Source organism: Cyprinodon variegatus, unplaced genomic scaffold (genome assembly GCF_000732505.1).
Source record: "Cyprinodon variegatus isolate N-32 unplaced genomic scaffold, C_variegatus-1.0 Scaffold226, whole genome shotgun sequence".
NCBI lineage: Eukaryota > Metazoa > Chordata > Actinopteri > Cyprinodontiformes > Cyprinodontidae > Cyprinodon > Cyprinodon variegatus.
In genome coordinates, this window is record NW_015150679.1 from 104193 (window position 1) to 112930 (window position 8738).

Here is an 8738-nt window from a genome sequence, read left to right on the forward strand (position 1 = left end):
TCCATCTGTAATAGAGTGACTATAGGACCAGTTTGATAGAACACAATTCATACAGTGTATATAATTAGGGGTTCCCCGCTCCATCTCGCCATGAGTTCAGGGGTCCTTGGCCTGGAAAAATTTGAAGACCCCTGCTTTAAAGCATCTGTCCTTAACATTTTTTTCTGCATTACTTTTTCTTTTATACTTAAAGTATTTTTAAAAATGGTACTTTTACACTTTTGTTTCAGTAAAAAGCTTAAATTGATTCTCTAACTTCTACAAACGTGTTTTGAAACAGTACGATTTATACTAATAAACATTAATACTTTTGACATCTCTGATGGTTCTTAAAAAACATCAGAAGCCATCAACAAGTAGCTGCAATTTAACAAAGAATAAATACCATAATTAGATCACCTTTGAAGGGAGATGGTTGCATAAGTTTCACTTTACTGTAAAGAGGGAGAAGAGGGTGTAAATTAACTACTCTTCTGCCACAGGTTCAGATAATTATTGTAAGAGATTAGAAATCTGTGGGTTGTGGTGGGTATGAGACTAAAGCAGGCTAAAAGAGTTTGATTGATAAGGAATCAGACTTTAATTTGTAAAATGTATGTTTTTTTTAATCTAACACCTTCCTTTGAGGCACATTTATGCTACTTGCTTAATGCATTTGTTTTATGGTCAAATCCCTGCCAAGTAAAATGTTTTTCAGGCTGAACATAAGCAGGTTAAATTTCATTTAAATCACAGAAGAAATGTTAAAACAACTAATCCTGTCAATATTAAATTGGTTTATAGTACATTGTTTGGGCTATGTAACTGTTTTATGTCATATTCACCTAATTTGAAGGAAGGGCCGGGTGTATCCTTCGTGACCTAAAGTATCCCATGAATTATTGCAGGTTGAAGGAAGCCAGCTGCTCCGAAAAAGGGGAAATGGAGACAAACAGTGCTGAAACTTGGACATAACGCCCAATATAATACAATTATGTGAAAAGAGTTGTCTTAAATTAATGAAAAAAAGCAAGAGAGATTTGCAGCAAAGGACCATAGGCCAGATTTAAACCGGGGTCAGCCACACCGAAGACTAAGGCCTCTCTACATGGGTCATGTACACTAACCACTGCGCCACCAAAGCATGCCCAAAAACAGTTAATTGAAATGGTTATTAAGTCAGGTAATTGGCGGGTGATGTTAGGTCTATTTAAAGGTTTTATCTATCTCTTTGCAAATTGGTTTAGCTGACATTTAAGCACAGGATCCAATATCTGTGCAGTGTGGGGACAATAAATCTGATATTGTTGATGAAGCTGTTGGTGCTGAAGCTCATCAAACATGAAATTAGCACACAGAAATGGCACTACTGTAAGTAGTTTGGCATCTATCCTTTGCCTGGTTTGTGACTCTTTCACGGTTGCTAGGCGACGGAGCATGTGCTGAGTGAGGGGCAGTGAAAGCCAGAGAAGTCTGGACCTGTTTGAATGTATCGGTCTTCGCCAGTCACGTGACATTTGTTGCTAAGACGCCATTTTAGGTGGAAAAGGCGTAGTGTAAACAACCGCAGCATAGCTAAATGAAGGACTAAAGGCCCGTTTACATAGCAGCCTGTCCAAGATAAGTCATTACAGTTAACATAAGCCTGAAAACAGGGGCGGATTCAGGAAAATCGGTCTCCGCCAGTGACGTGACATTTGTTGCTAAGACGCCATTTTAGGTGGAAAAGGCGTAGTGTACCGCGCCCGAGGTAAACAATTGACGTCACTTGGCGGAGACCGATCGTCAAACTCTTCCAGCCTCCTCATCAGCACGGCCTTTGAGCGACCCAGTCCAGGTAGACCGCTTCCTTCAGAGGACACAGACGCAGGATTCGAACACTCGCATGCTGTCTGTAGCAGGAGATGGTAGTGGACTTCCTGCTATTTCCCAGGATGCTTTGCAGCATATTTTCATTTTATTTGTGGCACCATGAGCGAGATGGAAATATGTTATTGACACATTTATTCTACTCAATATGGAACTGAATTTAACATTTTTGAGAAGTTAAAATTTGTTCAATTTAAGTTATAAAAGGAAGTGTACTAAACATACTAAACTAAACTTCCTGGATGTGAAACAAAACATCTTCAAACTTGGAAACAAAGTCCAGTGGATTGTTTTTAATTTACTGTTTTTGGTGTGTTGATGATCTGTTTTGCAAACTTTGAAGCTTCAGAAATCTGAATTCACAATCGATCCATCCAATGTCTCTATCAGGTCCTCCTTGCAGGGAACCGGTCCTTATCTGCTGTAGCTTTGAGTGAGACAACCAATGCATGCACAGGAAGATCATGAAAACTCCAGGCTAAGACCTTCTTAATGCAGAAGCAACATTTATTTATTTATTTTTTTACTTTAAGAATATTAAAAAAAGAAAACTTTCATAAAAAAAGATAAAAAAAATGAATTAGCAGATGATCCCGATCAAAAGGAAATTTGAATATCTAAGTTCTATAAATTTCCGATGGATAACTGGGCTGAAACATCTGAAGCATGTGAAGCATTTCTGCACAGGCAGAAATTACTGATATATGTCTGAAACAGCCACAGTAAAACTGGCTGACAAGAACATTTGAAGGTCCGGAAAAGCCGAACTGATATAATTGCTCTTTTCCAGACAGATCTTTCACATGCAGGTAAGAAATAGATACTTTGGCAGGAAATGACGAATGAAACTCGGGATTTACTAAGTGTCCAAATTACTTTATTTCGAAAATGCATACATTTTTTTAGAATTTATTCTAGCATTAAAATTTCAGAAAAAAAAAGTATCAAATGTGTTTTATTGGTATGGAATCAGTTTTCCTAAATAAAAGAAATTAATGGTTAAAGAAAAAGAAAAAAATTCACATTTTCAAATAAACAAAAAATATAAATACGATTAATTACCTACCCAATTCCTACTAAGTCATAAGCATGTTTTGGACCTAATATTGGTTAAATGTGTGGCACTTTTTCCATCTCTGCACACCTGAAGAGCAGGAAGGTGTCACAGTGCCACCAACAGGCTCAGGAACAAAGGACAAATCTTCTCTCCAAAATGGTTTTTCAGAGGGAATTCCTTCTCTCTGATTATCAATGATCAGACAGACCCCCCTTTTCAGACACTTGTAGGCTAACAAAAGAAGCCAAAGAACCCCCATTCCAAGGGGGTGGACCCCTTCGTCCGTTTCAATTTGCATGTTTTCAAAACCAAAACAAGGTTTTGATGGACTACTGTATAAAACCTCAAACTCAATATTCCTGACATCTAAATTGAAAAAGCTTCCCGGATGAGAAGAGAAACGTCTTTAAACTTGGAAACAAAGTCCAGTGGATTGTTTTTAATTGTCTTTTTTTTTGAATGACTAAGAATCTTCACCAGCATATCATCCAATGAGTACTATTAGCCCGTAGCGAGCACAGAGTCTGTCATGACTCCAGCTGTGTGACGGAGTAAAACACAGGCTTCCTGCCATCACCATGTTCCTCTGGGTCTTATAAATCACAGCCCTGAGGGCTCTGACCGTTTGAGCCGTGACAAACAAATTCTGCTCCGCGCCTCCTCTACATTTTGTGCTGGGAAAATATTTACTGTGTGTGTAAAGTAGGTCCAGAGGGGGTGGTGAGGGTGGGGCTGGAGGCCAGTTCATGTCTCTGAAGGTTAGCAACGGCAGACATCTGGTGAAACTGTAGCCCACAGCTGTTGCCAGCCTGACATCTCCTTGCTGTCAAATTTATCTCCCGCCACCGGGACACCTGCGTACGACATGCCATACGTGTCATTAGGATATCTGCAAACATGGAGGAGGTTGTCGGGTACATGGTGGCTTACATCAGGAATGGCTGCCAGACGCTGGATCTATGGGTCCGTGTGAGCGATGGTTCAAGCAGAGCTGTCTATAACCATGGCTAAGACTGACATCTTAACCTCACTCATAAATTGCTCCACTTGCAGAAGAAACAGGCCCTTCAGGCAGAGATGGTTACTGGCTCAGACCAGTGCGGTTAACATTCTTGGAAGATAATAACACTATTTTGACATATGGCCCATGTGAGGTATGTTTTGTTGCTCATAAACTGCACAGACTAAATTTCATTACAGGTTCCAAAGAGCAAAGCCAAATAAAAAAGGCCTTTAAAATGCCCACAGATCAGCACCACCACTGAACAAGATGCCCACTGGGATTCCTTTTAGCAATGTAAAGTTTAGAAGGAATTTAGAGAAATAATATATAAATAAAGAACAACACTATAGGCAGAGCTTTACAAATCTTTCTTTAAAAGGACATTGTGTCTTTTTAGTGCTTGAAATCCATGACTGCATTGACACAGGTGTTATTATTGGTGTATTACCTCTGCTAATAATCAGATACATTTTCATAAGCAGAGAATTTCATATTAGTTTATACATAAAGCTGGTCACTTGTTTGCTTAGTGCCATGACATTTGATATATGAAAGTACAGACCGGCGAGGGATAAATTAGTACTAATGCACTGAATAACATGATTTATGGCGGTGAATATCGTTTGGAGACGCTAACCCAGGGGTCACCCTTTACCTAAACTCTGTACATTATAAACATATTTTTATTGCTTCTTTTCATTTCTAATTTTATTTCAGAAATCATCATTTTGTAATGCTGTATAAATGATTAAAACAGAAGAGCAACAGAATAAAATAAAATTTCAAACTTAGCCCACTGGAATATTGCCGAGGGCACCCCATGTGGTCCTTGAGGGCCCGCGTTGCTGACCCCTGCGCAAACCCAACGACTGATAATCTACACTTCTGCAGCTCAATGCAGAACCATGCATATTCAGCAGCAGAACAAGAAACAGTTTCACCAAGAGAACTTAAATGAAAACAAAGCCAGAGACATAAAAAAAAATTAGGATAGACATTAAACAGACCTTCTCCAGGTGGAAGGAGCTTATGAAGGAGAAAGGTTTATAAAGGGACGCTGAAGCGGCCATGTTTCTCCTTGATAAGTAAGGTAACTGTACAGCCTAAATTAGCATAAAGCAAATTTTCCAGTTAAGTTTAATTAGACAGCTGTGCTCATTACCATACAAAGCATAACAAAAACCATGTAAACATATTTACCAATCTGGTTGGTACATAATTGTAGGTTTCTGTGGGTTTAGTAGTTCTCAAAGCTGCAGTGATGCTGGTTTTTTGCTACAGTAAATACAAAATCACACTTATAATTCAACTTTATTGATTTGGGGAGCAGTGGGCTGCCAATGTGCAGCACACAGGGAGCAGTTCTGAGGTTAAGGGTCTTGCTCAGAGACCCAGAGTCTGTGGGAGTGGGGCTCCAACTCAGAACCTCAGGAATGCAAGCTCAATGCCCCCACCACTAGGCTGCCACTCCCCTTACTAGTGCTGCAATACAGTTTGTAATATCTAAGAAATCATGAAGCTCTTTACCTGAGTTAAATCTCAACTTTGGTTGACATGGTTACATCTGCGTTATAAAGGCTTTTGGACACGCAACTGCTATCTCGGCGATACATGTTGGAAGAAGTGGGGGCAGGGGCAGATTTACTATTAGGGGCCCCATAAAATTCCCGGGGGCCCCATAAAACTCCTTTTACATGTATGGTTATTACAGCTATTACTTATTTGTGCACATTAATTATGTTTTTGATCAAAATGATTTTGTTAAAATCCCATCAGAATGCTTATAATATTAAGTGTATCTCATAGGGCCCCCCTTTATCATCCACCACATTGGATCAGTCCATTTGCTGCACATGTGCAGAAAGGTCCAAACAAGCGGCAGCAAATCATTTGAAAACAAATGACGGAAGAGCAGTGTCGCCAACTTAGCGCTTTTGTCGCTATATTCAGCGAGTTTTTCAGACACTTGGCACTTAGCGCGTTTTATTACAAAAAAGCGCTAAGTGCCAAATCTAGCGACTTTTTTCTGTTACTGGAGACTTTGACGACAACATATAAAAGCAGCAAACTCTGCTCAGCAAGTAGATTGGTAACCCCTCCTCCTGCTCTCCTCTATCTTGTCTACTGTCATGATTCAGGCATCTATAATTTAATTTATATGAAAAGTGGAGAACAGATAAGCAGATCATGGCTTGTCTACAGTGAAAAGAAGGACCGGGTTATTTAATTTTGCTGTAACCTTTTTGGAAACACAGGAAGGAGCAATCAGCTAAGTTAGAATGGGCTTAATGATTGGAAATTCTTTGATTCATTTTGAGACAGCATGAAAAGTCAGCTGAGTACATTAGTAATATGATAAGAAAAAGGGACAAAAGAAATAAGTATAGAGGGAATTAAGGTAGAAAAAATAACATATGTCTATTTTATAAAAATATCTGTATAACGCGTCTGTTTTATGTGTTGTCTTCTCAATTTAGAGGGCCCCATGCCTGTCTCTGCCTAGGGTCCCAAATTCCCTAAATCCGCCCCTGTGTGGGGGTATTGCGTTTGTTTGAGTGAAATATCCCCCTGACTATTCACTATCTCCACAGGGATTCTTATTGACTTGAAACAAAATTATGTGGAAATTGACAATTATCTTATCGATTTATTTATCAATTAAGTACTCCTTTGATCTCATATGTCAAACTTTTTTCCTTGTAAAATATGATTTTTGTTTTGCACCTATGTAAATCTAATGCAATCAGTCTTTTGCAAGTAGCCTATCCTCATGGAGCAGTGGAATGGGGGTATTCTGGGGCTATGGGTCTTCTTGTCCTGGGACCCAGCATGGCAGTTTCTGGGATTCAAACCAAGGAACGTGGCAACCTTTCTTCAATTCCTTCCCTCTAAAGAATAAAGTAAAAACAGTAAAGACTGATTTATCGTTTTTCCTGGTATATGCTACTCTTGCTCAAGGCGGACAGGCAAACAGCTTTTTGTAAAGGTTGCTGACCCATATCATTACCTAAGAGGCCTGAAAAGAAGCAAGGCCCATAGCACTTTTGGCAGAGTTGCAAATAGATCATTGCTCAAATTGAAGAATCTGTTGACAGAACATATTTTGTCGACCACTTTACAAATCTGGCTTTTAGAATAGTGGTAGGAAGGTTAGTAATTGCTGAAAATAGGCCTTTCAAAGAGTTCTCAGATTACCTAAAGGCATTTAGATGATGCCCTGATCAGATTGGCCCACATGTAGAACTTTCTGTGTTGGAAAATAAAAATATGCCTCACCCTCATAACTCTATCTCCTACACGGTGTGTTCAGCATCATGCTGCTGGGAAAGCTGCTCAGAGTCGGTGGCAAAATGAATAGAGGTCAACTGGGCTTGAGATTGATCTTCCATCAGGGCCTCTGCTTAAAATACTCATTCAAGGGACTGTTGGCAAAAAAAAAAAGTTCATACACAACAATCGATCATTTCTGTAGTATGTTGAATGTAAAAAAACAGGTGTTTGTTTCCCCCTGTTGGCAAAAGGATGAATATTAAAGAAGTAACTCCAAGCTCTAAACATAAAATCAGCATTAAGTAAAGTTAATGATAATCTCATGTTAATCACAGCCTAGGTAGAGTAGATCAGACACCCCTTTCCATTGCAGCAATAAAATCTCACCCGTGGTATCAGGTTGCAGGCAGCTATGATGTGCATGTCTATGAGGAGGTGGATGTGGGTTTGTGCATATGTGTCTGCTGCTCAGACAGTCCCCATGCAAACTCCACTCCTTCCGTCTTCCTCTGCAGCCTCTCCAGCAGCTTGTCATCAGAGCTTAGTCCCACCGCTGTTGATCTCCTGCCCACCATTTAATGGGGGCATCCTAAAACAAGAGGCTGGATGACTGACAAGCCAACACAGATTGGGTCTCATATTCTGTCTGAAATGCATAATGTGGCAGGGGAAGGAGTCGTCCCTGAGCAGTACTTTCTGTAGCTGCTCACATGCCGGCGTGGTGGTTTTCAGGAGCTGCAAGTACAGACTGGAACAGAACCTCGGAAACCACACATTCATTACATATTTATCATAAAATCACTGCACTACATTCAAAGTTGGTTTACTTAAGATGGGATAACAGAAACTCAAGTCTCTGTAAACAATTATGTACAGCATGTTTGTTTATTTATATATATCTATATATATATATATATATACATATATTGGCATTTGAAGAACCTAGAATATTAGACATATTTTCACTTGTTTCACACCTTTTTGTTAAGTATATAATTCCAAATGTGTTAATTCATGCCTTCAGTGTGAATCTACAATTTTCATAGTGATGATAATAACAAAGTATACTCTTTGAATGAGAGGGTGTGTCCACATGTATGGCCTGTACTGTATATACATATATAAACTAAAAACTGGGCTACTGGAACAAGAAGGAAATGGATGAGATGTGATATATATATATACATATATATGTGTATTCTGTATGAAACAAAATACTTTGGCTACTTTAAATAACTTAAAGGGAGCTACTGTAATATAACTGTTGCCTTCTGGTGTATTTAACCTCTCAGCAAAACAAGTTGTCATGTGTGACCAGCTTGAATTTTTATTAACTGCTGCAGGGAACTATATGTTACATCTTTGTTTTTAGTGTTAAACAAAACAATGTCTTTATATATCAAGAAAAAACCAAGACACTCGACTCCTCGAATCATTTCAGCAAACTGCCTAGCCCGTTTAGACGTTTCCGAATAATTTTGGAAATAATTTACTCCTGCAATCAAGGTATCATTCAAACAGATTTTTACGAGCTATGTGTATGTATATATATATATATAT

The 8738-nt window shown here is 39.0% G+C and overlaps 1 long non-coding RNA gene across 1 annotated transcript; it reads right to left on the minus strand.

Moving 5' to 3' along the window:
• Positions 1 to 3341: 3341 nt before the first annotated feature.
• LOC107088667 lies at positions 3342 to 7847 on the minus strand. The gene is made up of 3 exons (XR_001481392.1): positions 7566 to 7847; positions 7185 to 7330; positions 3342 to 3759 (listed from the first exon to the last, which is right to left on the minus strand). It is a non-coding gene; the product is annotated as an uncharacterized LOC107088667 (long non-coding RNA).
• Between the last annotated feature and the right edge of the window lie 891 nt (positions 7848 to 8738).